The sequence below is a fragment of the Bos indicus x Bos taurus genome, chromosome 15 (assembly GCF_003369695.1).
Source record: "Bos indicus x Bos taurus breed Angus x Brahman F1 hybrid chromosome 15, Bos_hybrid_MaternalHap_v2.0, whole genome shotgun sequence".
Lineage (NCBI taxonomy): Eukaryota > Metazoa > Chordata > Mammalia > Artiodactyla > Bovidae > Bos > Bos indicus x Bos taurus.
In genome coordinates, this window is record NC_040090.1 from 47,876,592 (window position 1) to 47,898,054 (window position 21,463).

The 21,463-nt window shown below is 36.7% G+C and overlaps 1 protein-coding gene across 23 annotated transcripts in view; it reads right to left on the bottom strand.

Annotated features, from left to right (window-relative positions):
• Positions 1 to 21,463, bottom strand: part of SOX6 (SRY-box 6) — a 723,815-nt gene that overhangs the window by 146,249 nt on the left and 556,103 nt on the right. The window lies entirely within an intron of this gene.

Consider the following 21,463-nt stretch of genomic DNA (forward strand, 5'->3'; position numbering starts at 1 on the left):
TTTGTATTCCATATAAAGAAAATAAGAACTATGACAGAATCATGTCTGTGAAAATTACATTTTAATTTCCCAGCTCCCTCCCTTACTCTATGCATGCTGTCCTGATTCCAGAATAGCATCACAGGGAGGTTTTGTACTGGCTTTCAGGGCATGATTTTATAAATTAAACTATAGGACTTTTGTTATTTAAAGATCAAAACTAGGATGTACTAACAGCAACGATCTTTAAGTTCAAATAGGGTCTTTACCCTCCTTACTAGTATAAAAAAAGCTGCATTATATCCTGTTTAAGATACAAACCTTTACTAGTAGTCTACCAACCCCAAACCCTTCCCCCGTTTAAATTCCTAAATATTCTCTTTAGGCAAAATTCCATATACTGGCTGATGACCCTGTTTAAATAGCACCAACTTGCCTTATCCTGTCCCTGTTCCCTTCACAGCCAGGGACAGATTGCAAAAATGCTCCTGTACAGGTCTAAGAGGTTTCATTTACCAACAGTTTCTCTCTAGGGAAAGCCCTAAGATGTGGGTTAATAAAGGGCAAGCAAAAAATAAACACTTTACAGTATTTCTCTGAATTCATTTCTCAGGAAAATCAACTTATAATAAAAAGGTCTTTGTGCAATTACTACCTCGCCAGTGGGGCGTGAAAGAAACTAGCTTTGGGCAGCTTTTCCTTCCATTTTAGCTGAGGTAAGCCCAAGTTTTGTACGTTTGAGTACAAACTTAGCCCGCTTAAACTGGAGCTGATCCCCTGGTGCCTAGGTCTTGCCTTTAGCCCTGAAGGAAAGCATGAGGTTTGCTGCTCAATTCCAGCTTGCAAACTTGAGATGTCAAAGATGACAGCACCATTCTATGCCAGAAAATAAGACATGATACTTTTGTGGGTGACTATTGTTTAGTATAAGAGTATATCAAAGGAAATCACTTCATTTCATTTTAGAAATATGGTCTTAGCATATACCCAGAACACAGCACAGATGCTTCACATTCTAAAGTAAGGAAACAAAAAGTGGGGAGTCTAGGTATCAAATAAATTTTTTTCTTTCCTTCTTTCAACGAATATTTATTAAATCATTATTATGTGTTATGGATCTTGAGAAGAAGCTGAAAAAATGGGGGCTATTTTGGTTGGGAGAGAGAAGATATACATTCATGCTGAAATATTTGAAAGAATTATGTATGGAAGAAGAACTTAAGTCTGAGTGATTACAAAGAACAGAACTAGGCTCAAAAGAAAGGTTTTAGGGAAGTTTAATGCAAAGAAGAATTTTCTAATAATGAGCTATTCAATAATCACTGTGATTAAAGAGGTTCTTTGTGCCATTTTCCTATGCGTGTGTGTGCTAAGATGATTCAGTCGTGTCTGACTCCTTGCCACCCTATGGACTGTAGCCCACCAGGCTCCTCTGTCCATGGGATTCTCCAGGCAGGAATACTGGAATGGGTTGCCATGCCCTTCTCCAGGGAAGTGGTCAAGTAACGGCTGTATACTCATATGCCACAGATACTTAAAGGATAGACATAACTTAAACTCTAATTAGATAATGACCTATGGTGCATTTTCAACTTTATAATTCTACGTTTGTTTAAAAGTCGGTGTTAGGAAGATAATGTCATATAGTCATTCCTCCATTCATTCAACACATTTATTCAGAATCTACTATGTCTACAAAGGCTTTGTTGTCAAATGAATCTGAAGCTTAAATCTATACAGTGTCATTTACTTGGCAGTGTGATCTTGAACAGTTACTCAGCCTTCCTGAGTCTATTTTCTCATGTAAAAACCAAAGCTAATGTGTACTAACGTAGCTGGTAGTTAGCAGCGTGGTTATTGTGAGGATTAAATAAACAAGAAAAGTAATGCTTGGGGCATGGTGACTAGCGTTTAATAGACACTCAGTAAATATTAGATCCTTAGTTTTTCTTATCCAGTTTGCTATTCAGTACTAGAAATTTATCAAACTAGTAAAGAACTAATACAAGAAACAGTGGATCTTAACCCATAACTCTACTTCAAATAAGAAAACATGAGTCAAATAAATAATTCAGTTTGGCAGGCAGAGGCTTGTTTGTTTTTAGCAGACCCATGTCTCACAGAGCATTATCTTCTCCTAAATATCCAGAACATGAAGGAAAAAAAAAAAAGGTGGGATTAAAAGGCTCATTTGAAGATGTAATTTGGGATCCTTAGTGTTATTCATTAAACAGCATCTGAAAACATAATTTTATTTTTACATTGGAGCCCAAGCTCTTCAGATCTTCGGCATAAGGGCATCAATGGCAATCAGGTATCAGACTTTAATGATTAAAACTTGGTGTCTGAAGATATTTCCTTTGTAGCTAGCTATGTAACTGAGAGACTAAAGTTAACTAATTAAGGTCATTTTTAACATTAAAGAGCTGTAGGTGTTTCATACTAACGTAAGCTGTAAGAACTTAGGGAAGTTCTTTTCTGTCCACCATCCTCTACATAACAGGATATTTTAGAAAGTTTCAATGCTGTGAGGTAAGAGGCAGTTTCAATAAACTGAGAAACAAAGTAAATAAGGAGGGGGACAGAAGGTATTGTGAAAACAATGACAATGATGGAATCACAGACTTGAAGTGGAGCTTGGAGTTTATCTAACCTAGTAGTTCTCGAAGTGTGGGACCCAACCAGCAGCATCAGCAATACCTGAGAGTTTTTAAAAAAGCAAATTATCAGACTCCAGCCCAGACCTATGAAACAGAAACTCTGGGGGTTGGGGCCAACAGTCTAGAATGTAGACTAAAATTTAATCCAGAGAGGAGATTCTCAAACTTTTGTGGACTTTGGAATCATCTGGAGGGCTTGTTCAAACAAAAATTATTTGATCCCATTCTCAGAAATCAGTAGATCTGAGGTGGGAACCTGAGTTTACTGTTCTAACAAGTTCCTAGGTGAAGCTAGTTAGTGCTGTTGGTTCAAGGACCATTCTTTGAGAGTCACTAATCCAATTCAAATCTCACAATTTACACTAGGGAACCAGGTAGCTTGAGAAGGTAAAACTGAGGTCACACTGTCCACGACAGACCTGGATCTAGAGTCCAGAACTTCTGCACCCTGTTCAGTGCTTTTTCCATTATATCGCATGGACTTCAGTAAAAGAAAAGCAAGAAATCATACATGTACATTCTCTGCATAGAGAAAATCTGAAGTGCTGCAACTGAAAATAATTGTATATTTCAGAGATGTGTCTCTGAATATAGATACTAGGGAGTATAGATACTGTGATGTTCAGTTTCAGTCTGTTTCTTCTCTTATTTTGTACCTACACATTGATCTCAAATTTGTCATCAATTCCAATTAATGCGTTAGCAATAATCATTTAGATCCAAATGATAAAGTTGACCTTATTTTAAGTAAAATAATGATGTGCAAATTCAAAATGCCTTCATTAAATATAAGCCAAAATATCCACTAGCCAGTTAGAACCCAGGCTGAGAAACGATGAAAAGCTCCTCTTATATCTCTAATTACAGAAATCATCATCATCATCACAGCAACTAATATTTTCCAGTATTTCCTCTATGTCAAGCATATGGGAAAGTGATTTAAATGCTCCATCTCATTTAATTCTCAAAATTTTATCAGGTACCTACTGTTACTGTCCTCATTTATTTAATGAGAAAGAGAAACCAATGAGAAATTAGGTAACAAGGTCACTTAAAAAGTGATGGAGCCAAGATTCAAGGCCAGGTATGTCAGGCTCAAATCCTATACTTTTAAGTACTATATTAAGCATAAAGTCATCTTTTGCTAAATATAATTGTGAATTTACATGCAGTTATAATAAATAATACAAAAGATCCCATGTATACCTGACTCAGTTTCTCCCAATGATGAAACTTGAAAAATTATAGAACAATGTCACAACCAGGACACTGACATTGACACAATCCAACAGCCTTACTCAGATTTCGCCAATGGGATACCATTTCTAAAAAATTATGTGTCATAAAAGGTAGCACAGGTAATTAAAGTTCTGTGGATACTTCCAACTACCACCTTTCATACAAAGTTCACCAGTATGACCTAGTGCAAATAAAGTGAGTGGAAATCATGAATTAAAGCAATAATTTCCCCTTTCAGAACTTTCCATTTATTTTACTTACTAGAAGATTATTGGTTGAAGGTGGGACAAAAATGGAAAGCAAGAACAAGGTGGGTGGGGGAGGTAAGGAAAGAGGATTTGGTGGCCATACAAGCATCACATAAGCATCTAAAATATTTTTCTTCTATGGAAGTTGTGAATTAAGTTTACTGCACTGCATATCAGTGCCTAAGGAAGATAAAGAATTTTGATAAAAGAGAAAAGTCCCATCCTGCTCTGAAGAATGTAAGCCTGCCTTTCCTTTATCATCCCATCATCTTATTTTCCCATTTGGTAACACGCCAGGAAAGGCAGTCACATTGTAAACAGCAAGTTCCAAAAATATTTTACTAAAGAATAAGAAATAATAGAATTCCATCAAAGAGTGACCAGTCTCCACATGTCTTTTTCAAGAAGTTATCAAAATTTCAAATAGCATCTTTTTTTCTTGAAAGTGCAGTTTTCCCTTAGCCCAAATTCAGATTCTTTAATTATCCCATGTGCTGTGCTATGCTTAGTTGCTCAGTCGTATCCAGCTCTTTGTGACGCCAAGAACTATAGCCAATCAGGCTCCTCTGTCCATGGGATTTGTCAGGCAAGAATAGTGGAGTGGTTGCCATTTCCTTCTTCGGGGATCTTCCTGACCCAGGGATCGAACTTGGGTTTCCTGTGTATCCTGCACTGCAGGTGGATTCTTTACCTGCTGAGCCATAATTATCCCATGTGTGTATGTCCGATGCTTTGCGACACAGTGGGCTGTAGCCTGCCAGGCTCCTCTGTCAGTGGAATTCTCCAGGCAAGAATACTGGAGTGAGTTGCCATTGCCTTCCCCAGGGGACCTTCCAGACTCAGGGATTGAACTCAGGTCTCCTGCATTGCAGGCAGATTCTTTACCGTCTGAGCTACTAGGAAAGCCCCCCAAATATCCCATCAGTTCAGTTCAGTTCAGTTCAGTCGCTCATTTGTGTCCGATTCTTTGTGACCCCATGAATCGCAGCACGCCAGGCCTCCCTGTCCATCGCCAACTCCCGGAGTTCACCCAAACCCACATCCATCGAGTCGGTGATGCCATCCAGCCATCTCATCCTCTGTCGTCCCTTTCTCCTCCTGCCCCCAATCCCTCCCAGCATCAGAGTCTTTTCCAATGAGTCAACTGTTTGCATGAGGTGGCCAAAGTACTGGAGTTTCAGCTTTAGCATCATTCCTTCCAAAGAACACCCAGGGCTGATCTCTTTTAGAATGGACTGGTTGGATCCCCTTGCAGTCCAAGGGACTCTCAAGAGTCTTCTCCAACACCACAGTTCAAAAGCATCAATTCTTCAGCGCTCAGCTTTCGTCACAGTCCAACTCTCACATCCATATATGACCACTGGAAAAACCATAGCCTTGACTAGACGAACCTTTGTTGGCAAAGTAATGTCTCTGCTTTTCAATATGCTATCTAGATTGGTCATAACTTTCCTTCCAAGGAGTAAGTGTCTTTTAATTTCATGGCTGCAGTCACCATCTGCAGTGATTTTGGAGCCCAAAAAAATAAAGTGACACTATTTCCATTGTTTCCCCATCTATTTCCCATGAAGTGATGGGACCAGATGCCATGATCTTCGTTTTCTGAATGTTGAGCTTTAAGCCAACTTTTTCACTCTCCTCTTTCACTTTCATCAAGAGGCTTTTTAGTTCCTCTTCACTTTCTGCCATAAAGTTGGTGTCATCTGCATATCTGAGGTGATTGATATTTTTCCCGGCAATCTTGATTTCAGCTTCTGCTTCTTCCAGTCCAGCATTTCTCATGATGTACTCTGCATATAAGTTAAATAAGCAGGGTGACAATATACAACCTTGACATACTTCTTTTCCTATTTGGAACCAGTCTGTTGTTCCATGTCCAGTTCTAACTGTTGCTTCCTGACCTGCATACAGGTTTCTCAAGAGGCAGGTCAGGTGGTCTGGTATTCCCATCTCTTGAAGAATTTTCCACAGTTTATTGTGATCCACACAGTCAAAGGCTTTGGCATAGTCAATAAAGCAGAAATAGATGTTTTTCTGGAACTCTCTTGCTTTTTCAATGATCTAGCGGATGTTGGCAATTTGATCTCTGGTTCCTCTGCCTTTTCTAAAACCAGCTTGAACATCTGGAAGTTCATGGTTCACGTATTGCTGAAGCCTGGCTTGGAGAATTTTGAGCATTACTTTACCAGCGTGTGAGATGAGTGCAGAAGAACTGTACAAAAAAGATCTTCACGACCCAGATAATCATGATGGTGTGATCACTCACCTAGAGCCAGACATCCTGGAATGTGAAGTCAAGTGGGCCTTAGAAAGCATCACTATGAACAAAGCTAGTGGAAGTGATGGAATTCCAGTGGAGCTATTTCAAATCCTGAAAGATGATGCTGTGAAAGTGCTGCACTCAATATGCCAGCAAATTTGTAAAACTCAGCAGTGGCCACAGGACTGAAAAAGGTCAGTTTTCATTCCAATCCCAAAGAAAGGCAATGCCAAAGAATGCTCAATCATCCCATAGGTAGAAGTAAAACTGATTTTGTTAATATAAAGAGTAAAACTTAATTTAACCAAAAATAATCTCTGAGCATAAAAGTGCATTATTTTTTATTGCTTTGGAAGTCACCAATAACTGGGTATGTAATTGGAACGACTAATGAGAATCCAGGAACCCTGTCATAGGTGGAGCTAGTCAGTGTATCAGGAAAGAAGCAAACTATATCCCTTAAAGCCTAACTGCCCATTAATTCTAAACTTCCACAATCCCAGACCAAAGCATTTCCCTTTTGCAGAGGGTGAGGAACACATTCTCGATCAAATAGGCTACATGCCCAGAAATTTTAATTGCTAGGGTGTAACTCACATCTTTTAGACAATCGAGACAGCAGCAGATGCACGTGAAACACTTAGGTTCTGTCTCTTTCTATTCGTAAAACAGCATTGTTGCATCAACACTTATGCCCTTTGTTTTCTCTGTGCTAAGTTGATGATGCCATTTTTTGCCATCTGCCCCAGAGCTTCATTAAAGATACATGAATGGGCTAACTGGCCTGATATCTTGTGAGGAACAGGTGCTATTGTTTGTCCCTGAAGACTTGCACTAAAGATATGACTCAGAATACTTGAGAAAGAGCATCTGCAGCAGTCAGTCAGAAAGCAACTTGGCAGAGACCTGGCTACGTGCTAATATGCAAACAGAGTGACACTCAGGGGGGCTCATTTTCTTTCATGAGGATTATTTAACTTTTCTTAGTGACAGGAAATAAGTATTTGTATTGAAAATCATGAACAATATTAATGTCTATTACCTAGTTAAAGACAGTGAGCAAGTGAAGATCTTTTTAATGCCTTATTTCTAGAAAATCATTCCTCATGTGATTTAATTGGAGAAAGCTTCCTTAATCTGTTGGAAGGAATGTTTCCAATGTTTGTAAATCATAAAGGAGGGAGGGGAAGACAGAGACAAAAAATATAACAAGAGAGAAAGAGCAATTAGAGGGAGACGCAGGGCGTAAAGAAAGATAGAAAGGGTGGGGGTGGGGGTGAGGAATTTCCTTAAAGGCCATATTCTTTATTGCAAAGAGTAGCTGAGTTATTTGCATAAAGTGTTACCATTATAAAAGCTGTACAGTCTAGAGTGAAAGAAATAAAGTCCCCAGAACCTTACATGAAAAGCCTTCAAGGCATGGAGGTATCTTCTTACTGCCAAAAAATGCATGCCAAATCTCAGCTATTTCTGGAGAGTTAGGAGGGAAAGGGTCTCATTTGATAGGATAAATAATGCTTTAAAACAAACCCTTTAGTTGCAAAACTTTTTTTTTTGTCTAAATTTTTAAGATTTTGTTTTTCCCTGACTTAAAAAGCATAAAGCAGTAGTCAACATATTGACCATAGTTTGAAGTATCCAAAGGAGCTTATATACAGCCTACCTGACTATTCTCTAATTGTTTCAATTCATTAATCATCTCTCACCAAGTAAATTGAGGGTCTTGAATAGCCTGTGACACTTATATTGCTCTATGCCCATTGCTCTTATCACAGGGCTAAGGACATACATAGTAGGCATTTTGTGCCAACTATTAAACAGGAGAACCATCGAGGACCCAAGAACTGGTTTTCCGAGCACTAATTTCCATAGGGTAATATTATTGTTAATATAACTGCAAAAAGTATAGAGCTCTAGCTGTCCTCATTATAGAAGAAGGTTTAAGAATGATGTTTAAATAAATTTTGATATCACTTTGTCTGCTTTTCATTTGTCTTATTTAGCAAATCTCTAGCTGGTACCGCTCATGGTGGATTGCAAATCCTTGCTTATAGAGAATCCGACTAGCTCTAGCAGGAGAATAATCAAACTGATATTTTATCAGGAGCAATTATGAGACACAAAGTTTCTGAGTCTTTAAGAACACAGAGTCCAATCTTCCTAGATGTTTCCCACCAACATCCAATGGATAATAACTGTACAAATAATATAAGAAAAATATTCTGCTTTATTTGTTTGTTGAAGGCAAGACATTTTCTCTCTCAAACTCCCACAAGCATAACATGCAAAACACTTTGTTACCATTCATCTTTCATACAATGCAATTTATTTTCCTGGAATGTTGATTACTATTGTCACCAATCTTTTCAAAATCTTCACTAAAGGGCCAGGAAAATCACTAGAAGGGTAGAACAAACTAAAGATGTTGCAGTTTAAGGGCATCCTTTTTAAAAACTCAGCTTTAGTCTTTCAAAGTCATGTCTTTGAAGATTAATGAATAGCCAACCTTTTCTTTATGTATATTATATTTAAAAAGTTAATTTCAAGGAAAAGAATGGAAAATGGCTTGACTAGTTTACTTGTCTTTACTAATTTACACTATTAAATATATCTAATAAAATATCTGAAATATTCATAGGAAGAATGGAGATGATACATTTCATCCCCACCTTCACTACCAAGAGTAAGGCATGCAAACAAAGCAACTCTTTTTATAGGTGGGTCTTTAAAGACAGCTATTTCAAATCCACTTCACAGTTCAGTACTTTCCAGCTCCCTATCTTGATTACACAGGAGGAGAATGATCTTTGAGAGTAACAGTACAATGGCTCCATTTATCAGATCAATAGCACATATTTTAAAAATCTTCTTTAGGTGTATATTCAGAGAGAAATGTTAATAGCCCTGAAAGGGCCAATTCTTTGCACATCCTTTGTGTTAACATCTTTTCATATTTTCAGCATACTGTATACACGCTGCTCTACTTGTATTTTCGAAAATGGGCAAGTATCTCATTAATCTACCAGGATCATCAGTAGTCAAACATCATTACTTTATCTCTTATTCATTTGTACATGTTCTGTTTAAATAATGAATTTTCAATGAAAACAACATGGATGTGGTACTAACGTAATCATGATTTTTAGCATTTCTTACTTATATGTCCCCTTGCTGCTGCTGCTGCTAAGTCACTTCAGTCATGTCCGACTCTGTGTGACCCCAGAGACGGCAGCCTACCAGGCTCCCCCGTCCCTGGGATTCTCTAGGCAAGAACACTGGAGTGGGTTGCCATTTCCTTCTCCAGTGCATGAAAGTGAAAAGTGAAAGTGAAGTTGCTCAGTCGTGTCCAACTCAGCGACCCCATGGACTGCAGCCTACCAGGCTCCTCCGTCCATGGGATTTTCCAGGCAAGAGTACTGGAGTGGGGTGCCATTGCCTTCTCCGATATGTCCCCTTACTCCCTGAAATAAAGAGTTCCACATGTATAAAATGACCTCTTGGGTCCCTAAGAGACACGTTACTCTGTAAAGTAAGTCAGTAGTGCCTGTCTTCATTCAACTATTCAATAGCTTTTACTGAGCACCTAGCACTGTCAATCCTAAAGGAAATCAGTCCTGAATATTCATTGGAAGGACTGATGCTGAAGCTGAAGCTCCAATACTTTGGCCACCTGATGCAAAGAACTGACTCATTGGAAAAGACCCTATTGCTGGGAAAGACTGAAGACAGGAGGAGAAGGGGACGACAGAGGATGAGATGGTTGGACGGCATCACTGATGCAATGGACATGAGTGTGAGCAGGCTCCAGGAGTTGGTGATGGACAGGGAAGCCTGGCGTGCTGCAGTCCATGGGGTCATGAAGCCCGCCACGACTGAGCGACTGAACTGAACTGAGCACTATCTGCCCAGAACTATGCTGAGCCCTAGGAATAAAAAGATGCCTTAGAGAAGCCCATAGCTTTATCAGGTAGAAATGTTAAGTTTGCTTTCACTTATGCAGTAGTATAAATCATCCAATTTGCCAGCTTACTTTGGAAAGTGGTCAACAGAGAAAGATTTGCTTAAAAAGAAAAATAAATTACAACAAAAATTCCATTACATAGCCTTCCATAGTCTTCCTATAGTTTCAAACCAAGAAAAATTTTGAGAGTATTTATGAGGACAAAAGTCAGATTACTTTATAAAATGGATGACAAATGTTAATTAAATGTGTTTAAATTATCTTACTATGTTTTAAGAAACTCTCACCAGGAGGGAAGTAGAATGTCCTAGCCATAAAGAAATTAATAAAACATGTTATGCAAAAGTAAAATTTATGATTCATTTGGAATTAGATATGTACCACCTTTTCAATCCATACAAATGCATAATCTTGTCAATTAAATATTATTGTTAAGGTCTAGTAGTATGTTAAAATCACTTTAAAGTGCAACTAAGGAAAATTCATGTGTGTTTATTACTCCTTAAGGATCTATTAGTGGGTATTTTATTCAGATTCGTGCTGTAAAATCTGCATAAACTCAGCATATTGTTATCCCCATGTGTGCATTTGTTTGGTTAAAGCAGAACAGCAAATCTCAATTTTTGCAACTTCTGGAAAAGTCAAGAGAACTAAAACAGTCTTAATTTTAATCAGATACAAACAGTTATCACTACAGAAGTGAAGAGTTGACTATTATGCAAACAGTCACAGTTAGTGGTCACCAGGCCATCACAGAAGACTGAGCTAGTCAATTACTTTAGATATTTCCAAAGACTAGTGAAGATGAATGTTTCTTATTCCACCCTGTCTTATTTCCACAGAAATATGAAACGTATTAGAGACTAATGATTGTTGTTCTCAAATGGAAACCCCATTAAATACACAATGATCAAAGTGTTTTGCCAAGATGGAAATTAATTTTTTAATCTTGTATAAGTGCCACATAAATATAGTAACATTGGGAAGAATGTGGCATTTCTTTGTTTGTAACAACCAAATTCAGACATAAACATTTCATAAACTTTTGACCTGTAATGAAGGCAATCTGGCTTTTACCCCTGAAGTATTTTACACAGCCTTACTCTGTTAGCAATGACCAGAGTTCAATTATTAAATTCCTCCTCCAGAAATGCAGGTTTACATCTTAAACTACTGTTTTTATTAAAATATGCACAAGCAACCTAAAGGAAGGGACTTTGCGTCTTAGTAAAACTCCTTGTCTTGTACAGAGTAGAGATTCAACAAATGTTTATAATACAAATGCATTAAAAAAATTTTCATTCTCTGTTATTTAAAAAATCAGCTTCAATACTTTTGATAATTTTTAAATCTTCTGAACCAATTTGAAGTCCTTTTATCATTTGGAGGCCTCAAATCAAGGCAATAGGAATATACCTCTGTTTCAAACATACTTCATTGCAGTGATCTTTTCTTTTGGTATGCCACAGTCTGACTTTAAAGTCCACTTGTTGTTAAGAAAAATATAAAAATTGATTTGGTTCATTTATTTGAAGATATTTTTAATGGCTGAGCTCTCCTAGTAGATCTGTTGAAATTCTTCTATAGTATAATTTAGAGATGCCTCTAAACTTCTCTAATAATTTCATCATCATCAATTTTCTGACAAATGATAAACTGTTCTCATCAGAAGAGCCAGGGATACAGTTTTTCAAAATATTAAAAAAGTTTGTTTTATCACAGTGGACTGGTTATGCAATACAGAACAAATGACAGAAAAACATTTAAGCAACACCTAACAAGGAGAGCAGAAACAGTTTCATCTTTAGCTAGGAGGACTGAGAAACATAAACTCTGAACAGAACATAAATAAGATGTCTAAGCTATTGACAGCTGGGTCCCAGTCACGGCAAGATAATCCTCCCTGGACACATCAGTGAGAGACCATGCCTGTATGTGTTCAGGGGTGCAGAGAGGTAAAGTAAAGGGAACTTTATAAGAAATAAACACTGAGTAAAGGCATAAACAGGATTCCTTAGTGGCTCAGGCGATAAAGAATCTTCCTACAATGCCAGAGATGCGAGTTTGGTCCCTGGGTCTGGAAGATCTCCTGGAGAAGAGAATGGCTACACACTCCAATATTCTTGCCTGGAGAATTCCATGGACAGAGGAGCCTGGCAGGCTACATGGGGTCGCAAAGAGTCGGACATGACTGAGCAACTAAGACATTTTTTTCAAAGGCATGAATAGTGGCCATAGCCACAAATCAAACAGCCTTCAGGTTTTGGTGGCTCAGATGGTAAAGCAACTGCCTACAATGCGGGAGACCCAGGTTCAATCCCTGGGTTGGGAAGATCTCTTGGAGAAGGAAATGGCAACCCACTCCAGTATTCTTGCCTGGAAAATCCCATGGACAGAAGGGCCTGGTAAGCAAAAGTGCATGGGGTCACAAAGAGTCAGATATGACTGAGCAACTTCACTTTCACTTTCAGGCCTTTTTACAGCAAAAAGTTAAAGACATGCAACTGTAATTCATTTTGTAATGTAACCTACAAATCCTGTCCACTCTCAGCATGCACACTTACACACATACACACACTCATCCACATACACTCACACACACTTCTACACCTGCTGCCCCAACTAAATGTACATCAACACTGAAGCCGATATAAGGACAAGCTAACAAGCTGTTTCAAAGGAGCAGGTTTTTTTATTTTTGTATGTTATTTAGTACTATGTTCATATTCGGAGAAGGCAATGGCACCCCACTCCAGTACTCTTGCCTGGAAAATCCCACGGACCCACGGACAGAGGAGCCTGGTGGGCTGCAGTTCATGGGGTCGCTAGGAGTCGGACATGACTGAAGTGACTTAGCAGCAGCATGTTCATATTAAATAACTTAGATACACTAAAGAAATGTTCCTATTAAAGAAGATAACATCCAAGTTCCTTAGCCTGGGCTGGCATTGAAATCACCACAGAACATATTCTTAACATACCTTTCAAACCTCTTTCTTACTATCATTTCCCCTCTTTCCCCTCTTGCTTTCAGTAGCTTCTAAGTTTCTGCATGACATTTTTTTTCACTTATGTAGAATGACCTTTCCTTTCCCCCTTGTTGTCCCAAATCTGACCTACCCTTTGAAGTTCAGCTCAGACTCCTCTATGAAAATTCCCTAAGTATAAATTTATTTTCCTCTGTCAACACTACATTGCATACACTGTGCTGAATTATTTAATGGTTTTCAGTTATTTTACACCATTTAGGCACTGGGGACCCAGAGGTAGACAAAATTCCTTCCCTACCACTATCTCCTAGGAAAGACAGACAATATACAAATGGATGTAATATGTATATATGTGTGTGTATACACACACCCATGACAAAATATATATTAAATATAACAAATGCCTGTTGAGAATAGATGCTATGAAGAAAATAGAGTAAGATAATGAGATAGAGTTTGAAGGGTAGAGGGTGAGTAGCAGGAGGTAGTCAGTAGGCAGTAGTGAAGACTCTTTTGGATATGGGGTGGTCAAGAAATGTTTCTCTGAGGAAGCAATATAGCGTAGGGTTAAATGACCTAAAGTTGCAAGAGACCTGATTTAGGTTTATAAAAATGACTCTGGTTGCTGTGAGAAAAATTGACTCAGAATGAAAGCAGAGAGACCAGCAGTTCAAAAACGGGGATAACAGTAAACTTTTCCCATCTTATATATCCTCTCTGCTCAAGCAGAAGGAAGATACCTTGCAGATAAATTTGTAGCATGCTCCTAGGACACTGCCTCCAAATATGAAAGGCAAAGAGTCATTATCTAACTGACTAATTAACTGATTGACTAAAACAGACCTTTCCAGTGATTTCATGGGACAAGAAGTATATCACTTACAAACACGTGCACCTTTTTATGCTGATAGGAGAGCAGAGTATAAGGAATTAAAATCTAAGTGGCTACTGCTGAATCTGTAATTACTACTGTAATTCTTTTCCCCAAACATTATGTCTGAATAAAATTTTTAAGCAGTCAAGAAATTTACTGACAAAACTAAAAATATAAATTCTTAATTCAGTCTCTGTGTGGGAAAAATAGGACTATTTAAAATGAGATTCAAGAAACCTGTCAACTTTCCCATGAGAAAAAAAAACAAATCAACTGTTAGTAAAGATCAGAAGAGTAGAAAATTTAATATATGCAAACTGGCTCAAAACACAGGTTAAATTAAACTTCTTTTGCTTTTTTTATTGGTAGTTGAGATTAATGTGATATTTGCCAAATGAAATGGAATTTACAATACAGAGTCAGATGCTGCAGCAATTCACCTCAAATCATATTCCTTGCTGTTATAAAGAACAATAGGCCAATAGCATAATTTAAGAGTGATTAATAATAACTGACGCAATCATAGCTGAAAAGGAATAGAAAAATTTACACCCAAAATGAAACAAACTAGTCCACTCAGGTCAATAAAAAAACAAACAAAAATAACCAGAATTCAAAATGGAAAATGAACATACTGAATTTTCCACACATTCTTAAAGAAATACTACTAAGAAATTCTCATACTTCTTTGTCTTTGATTTTAATATATAAAATTTTTATTTCACTCCATCTGAAACACAGTATTATACAGCCCTTGACAACAATTCTTAATGTTGGGCAAAAAAAATAGATACAGGAGCATTGTATACATTAGATTTAAAGATAGATACAATATAAAACCTTGGGCTTCCCAGGTGTGGCTAATAGTAAAGAATCCACCTGCCAATGCAGGAGACATAAGAGACACAGGTTCAATTGCTCCTCCTCCAGGAGTTCAGGCCATGGCAACCCACTCTAGTATTCTTGCCTGGAGAATCCCATGGACAGAGGCGCCTGGAGGGCTACAGTCCATGGAGTTGCAAAGAATCGGACTTGACTGAAGCAACTTAGCACACGTGCACAATATAAAATCTTAGCCAATCTTCTGTACCATGAAAAACACCAAAGTAGTATTAAGACAGGTTTGCCCTAACCACAAGATATTAAGAAAGGAAAAAGGGGGAAGAGAAAAGGAAAGGGAAGGGAAGGGAATGAGAGGAAAGAAAAGGAATGAGAGGAAAGAAAAGAAAAATATGAAAGAAAGCAAAGAAGGAAGAGAAAAAGGAAGAATCAAGCAAACAACAACCAAGCAAGAATCCTGTGGGCTTTTAAAAAAATTAGTACTGTCTTTTATATCCACAGTTTTGACCTGATTACTCTGTTCCTTGCATGTCACAAATGAAAACTTCCAACCCCCATGTTATAGGTACCTTACAAAAACTTTGTGAAGATCAAATGGTATAAGAAAAAAACTCTTCAAAGTGAAAGCTGCTATAAAAACTTTAATTGAAATGTAATTATAAAAATTAATTAAACTAAGACATATATATTCATCTTTAAACCCGAGAACTCATAAACTACTTTAAATTGAAGTTTAAACTGAAAATTGAGAAACTGTGGATTTAGGTTGCTGGCCAAGTTCATATATATACAAGGACCAATCCATGAATCCCTACTATCAGTCATTCATGACTTGGGAGACATGGGACTGAGAATAATATTATAATTTAATTGAATGTAGAGATAGACATTTTCTTCACATCAACTTGACCAGTTTTAAGACAGTTCAACTTAACTTTATGAATTTCTATGCGTAAGAAAGTGAAACAAAGAGAGAAATGGAACCCCCTGCATTCCCCTGACAAAAAAAAAAACAAAAACAAACATGGCTTATGATATATGAGTCACATCATAAAGTATCTATCCATAGATTTAATTTTTGACTTTACTTCGTTTCCATGGACAGAGGAGCCTGGCAGTCTATACAGTCCATGGGGTTGCAAAGAGTCAGACAAGACTGGGCACCTAACACACACACAGAGTTTGCATTAAAATTTGAATTCCTAAAAATGTCATTACAAATTGTAAGCAGGAATTTTCGTAACCCTATTATCATGTCCACAACAATCTAGAATAATGGTGATCAAAGCTACAAATAATTATTTTTAGCTCCACTTGACAATTTCCAAATATTAATGACACAAAGCTCAGCTTTGAGTCTCTAACTCTTCTTAATTTACCATTATAAAAGGTCAGGTTAGCTCCTTTAAAACTGTACTATGATTGTAGTTTCCATGGTAGAACACGGAGCTGAATCTACATAGAAATGATCAGCCAGTAACAATAGATCTTTGTCCAGCTGTGACTACTTCCCTCCTCTACAGCCAGTCCTTATCTGGCTCAGGAAATGCCTGTTTTAACTGACAGGTAGGAGATTAAATCTACAGCTGCTGAAACACAATCTCAGCTCTGTTAGATAGGCTTTCATTGAAAAGCACTACAAACACATAATTTGTTTATGTTGTACCAGCAATCTCTGACAAAGCAGACTGTCTAGCTGAGACAAATGTGGTTAAACCCATTTATTGTATTATTTCTGCTACACAGAACAAGCTCTTAAAACACAGAAACTAGATGAGGCACAAAGCTCTAGCTGTCTAAAGAAATCAAGAATAGATGACTTCTTGTTACACTAGCCCTTTTTACACAGAAACCATGTTCTCCCCTGGAAAACATCTATTCCAATTTCTCTTTTAAGTGGGTGGTTCAATTATGTTTATGTTTTCAGTTTTTAAAGTTTCTTTTGTTGCTTCCAGCATAAACAGGCATAAAATCACCTAACCACTGAACGTCGCTAGATTTAAGAACATGATGAATATTTATAGCAAGTGCTATCACCCTTCAAAAAAACCCATACTGATAAATTCTAATGACAATTGACCCTTTTCCCATATTTATTGCAAATTCTGACAATGTTATTCGATTTCTTTATTTCACTTCATGTAAAAATAGTTCTGCAACTTATAAAGATATAAATAAGTTTCTTTAAAATTAAGTAGTTATACATAGAAATACCTAATTTTATAAAATAAATGTCAAGGTGGTAGGTTTTAACAAAAACAGCAACAATAATATCTCATAGCTATGTGACTATAAATTATTTTTTCCAAATTCATAAGAAGTAGAAATCATTTTTTAAAATTTTATATCTAAAATTTATTCTTTAGGTATACTCACTCAACTTTAGCTAGCACTCTGAGTATACAACAGGAAGTGCAAAATAGTATAACTAATGATTAAAGTATATATCTACCTTCACTAAATCCTAAAAATTATAATCAATGATAATGGAACAACAGATGGTATACAATATGGTTTAAAAATAAGAAAACAGATGCTATAACTCAAACTTGTCAAAAAATTTTAGAAAGAATTGCATAATAAACATAAAAATTATAAAACTATATTTGAAACATGGCCAAAAGGATTATGGCTAGCCACTCTCAAACATGTCACTATTCCCTAAAATCTTATTTTATTTTTCTTTAATCATCATCATAAAACAGGGAAGTGAGAAAATAATCTTTCAAGTTGGAACATATGGACCACTTGGAAGTCTGTTAGTCTTAAAATACAGAAAGTATGCAATAAACTAGCTGAATCCATGGGGTCTCCCTCAAACAGCATGGATAATGAGGGGAATCCATAACAGACATAAACAAACCCAGAAAGATGTCTAGACCCCACATCATTATGTATGATATATGCTCAAGATATATGGGCATACATTTGAATGTTCAAGTCCAAACTTGGCTTCTATTAGACTGATTCAGTCACAGCATGGGGTTTCTTTAATAAACAAACCTTACTGTTAGAAAATATTGGGGACTCAAATCATGTATTATGCCCCAGCTAGTTAAATATGTGGTGCTCTAAAGCCCTATAACCCTTGAAGCTTTCTTAAAATAGATTGTAAATAATAAAGAAAAACTACATCTAGACAAAATATAGAAATCATAGATTTTTGCATTACAAGAGGGAAGCAGATACTACACGAAACTAGCATTTCAACTAATTTTTAATTTCCCATTAAAAATTAGAAATGAGTTTAACAATGTAGGTCTTAGTATTTTACTTTCCATGATTCTAAAGACTGCTGAATGCTTTCAGATAAAAGATGTAACCAGGGTTATTTATTTCATTATAAGACATTCTTTGCCATATTTTACATATACACACATGCATAATATAAATAGATTTAATTCACTTTAGGATCACAGACCTTTGAAATAGAATGGTCTTAGAAACCCATTTTTCAAGTACTTTCATTTTAAACATAAATGTAATACGGCCCATTAAGGAGAAATGATTTGTCAAGCTCAGGAAATCAGAGAATGACTAAGCCAAAATTAAAAACAAAATCTTTACTCCAAGTTTGATGATTTCACAAAATTATAAAATAGGAGATTTTTAGAAATAGAAATAGATTTAGAGACTATGTAATCCAACAATTGTCATCTGGACAAGTAATTCTGGTGAGCTTTTTCAGAAATGTATATTCTCTTTCCTTCCTTGTCAAGAACTACTGATCAGGACTAACCACACATTTTACAGAGGAGAAAATTGAGGCACGTAAGGATAATGTGATTTCCCCATGGCAACATAACTAGTTAAAATCAGCTAAGATTTAGAACTAGATCTAATTCCCAGTTCAGGAATTTTCATTTTTCTTTCCTAATTTTCTTTCTGTCTTCTTTAAGGTAAAACCTTACTACACGTATATCCTTTCGGTTCTCAACTTTGGTCTAAATATTTCTTTAATGTGACAGAGGATGAAAGCAAATCTCAGTCTTCTACAAAGACATTCTGGCAACACTGATACACAGTAACCCTGATCATTGTCTCTCTTCTTTTTCCTCTACTGCACAAACCCTCAAGTTTGTATGCCTGTAACATACATTAAAATCAATCATGTAGTATTCTTTTTTTTAAGATAGTGAGACCATAAACTCCTCTGAGAAGAGAATCATACTTCTCTCATATTTCTCACAATATACAGAACACAAAGAGCTTTTTGCAATGTATAAATTGAGTTATTTTTCTGAAGGTTGGGGTATTAGCTTTAAAAAGCACGTAAGGAGATTGACTAAATGGAATGCAACAGTATACAAAAAGGATAATAAATCTGACCAAGTAAAGTTTATTCTGGGAATGCAAAGTTGGTTTAACATTTGAAAATCAATCATTATAATTTATCATAAAAACAGAACAAAGTCAGAAAAACATGATCATTTCAACAGTTACAGAAAAAGAATTTTAAAAATTACTACTCATTCATGATAAAAACTTTCAGCAATTTTGAATCAAAGGGAACTTCTTCAATCTGATTAAAGGAATATTTGAAAAACCAACAGCTAACAATGTGATCAATGGTGAACATTTCTATGCTTTATACCTAAGCAAAAATGTCTGCTTTCACCATTTCTATTCAATATTGTACTGGATTTCCTAGCCAGTGCAACAAGCAAAGGAAAAGAAGTCAAATGAACACAGACTGGAAATAAATAAGTGAAAGCAAAATTGTTTTTAGCTACAGAAAACATTGTTCTAGCCACAGAAAATCTTGAGGAATCTAAAAGAACAACCTACCAGAACTAATAAGTTAACTTAAGCAAAGTCACGACATAAAAGGTGGACAACAAAAATCAGTTGTCTTTCTTGGTTTTAGCAATATCTTTCTGAATGTATCTCCTTAGGCAAGGAAACAACAGCAAAAATAAACAAATGGGACTACATCAAACTAAAATCCCTGCATGGCAGAGGAAACTGTCAACAAAACAAAACGACGATTTAACAAATGGGAGAAGATATTTGCAAATCATATATCTGATCAGGTGTTGCTGCTGCTGCTTCTAAGTCGCTTCAATCGTGTCTGACTCTGTGTGACCCCACAGACGGCCTCCTACCAGGCTCCTCTGTCCGTGGGATTCTCCAGGCAAGAACATCCAAAATAATGAAATATACCACTCCACAACAACAACAAAAACAAACAGCCTGATTAAAAAATGGGCATAGGATATGAATAAGATTTTTCCAAAGAAGACATACAGATGGTTGACAGGCACATGAAAAGATGTTCAACATCACTAATTACTAGGGAAATGCAAATCAAAACCATAATGAGATATCATCTCATACCTGTCAGAATGGCTTTACCAAAAAGATGACAAATAACAAGTGTTGTAGAGAAAAGGGAACACTCACACACTACTGGTGGGAATGTAAATTTGTGTAGCCACTATGAAAAACATATGAAGATTCGACAAAAAAAATTAAAAGTAGAACTATAATATGATCCAACTATTCTACCTCTGGATGTTTATCTGAAGAATGAAAACACAGTAATTCAAAAATATTCATGCACCCCAAGGTTCATTGCAGCATCATTTATAAAAGCCAAGATATGGAAACAAACTCAGTGCCTATTGATGGATGAATTGATAAAAAGATGTGGTGTAAGATGAAAATATAAGATGGAATATTACTCAGCCATAAAAAGATGAAATCTTGCCATTTGCAACAACATGGGCCATGAGGGTAATATGTCAAGTGAAGTAAGTCAGACAAAGAAAGAAAATACTATATGATTTCACTCACTTATAGCATATCTTTTTAAAAATGAACAAACAGATACAGAGCATAGAGCAGTGGTTACCAGAGCAGAAGGAGAAGTAGGCAGAGGGCGAAACAGGTAAAGGGTGTTAATTATGGTGGTGGATGGGGGTGAAATTTTGGGGGGTGAGCAAGATGTACTGTATCCAGAAGTTGAAATATAACATTGTACACATGAAATGAATATAATTTTATAAGCCAATATTGCATGCATGCTAAGTCACTTCAGTTGTGTCCAACTCCTTGCAACCCCATGGACTGCAGTCCGCCAGGCTCCTCTGTCCATGGGATTTCCAGGCAAGAATACTGAAGTGATTGCCATGCCCTCCTTCAGCAGATCTTTCTGACCCAGGATCAAACCTGTGTCTCTCATGTCTCCTGCATTGGTAGATGGGTTCTTTACCACTACTGCTACCAGGGAAGCCCATAAGCCAATGTTACCTCAATTTTAAAAAGAAAGAAAGAAAAAAGATTTGTAGGGGTTGGAGGGTGAGCAAAATGGGTGAAGGCAGTCAAAAGGTACAAACTTCAAGTTATAAAAGAAAGAAGTCCTAGGGATGTAATATATAGCACGGTGACTCTGGCTAACATCATACTGCAT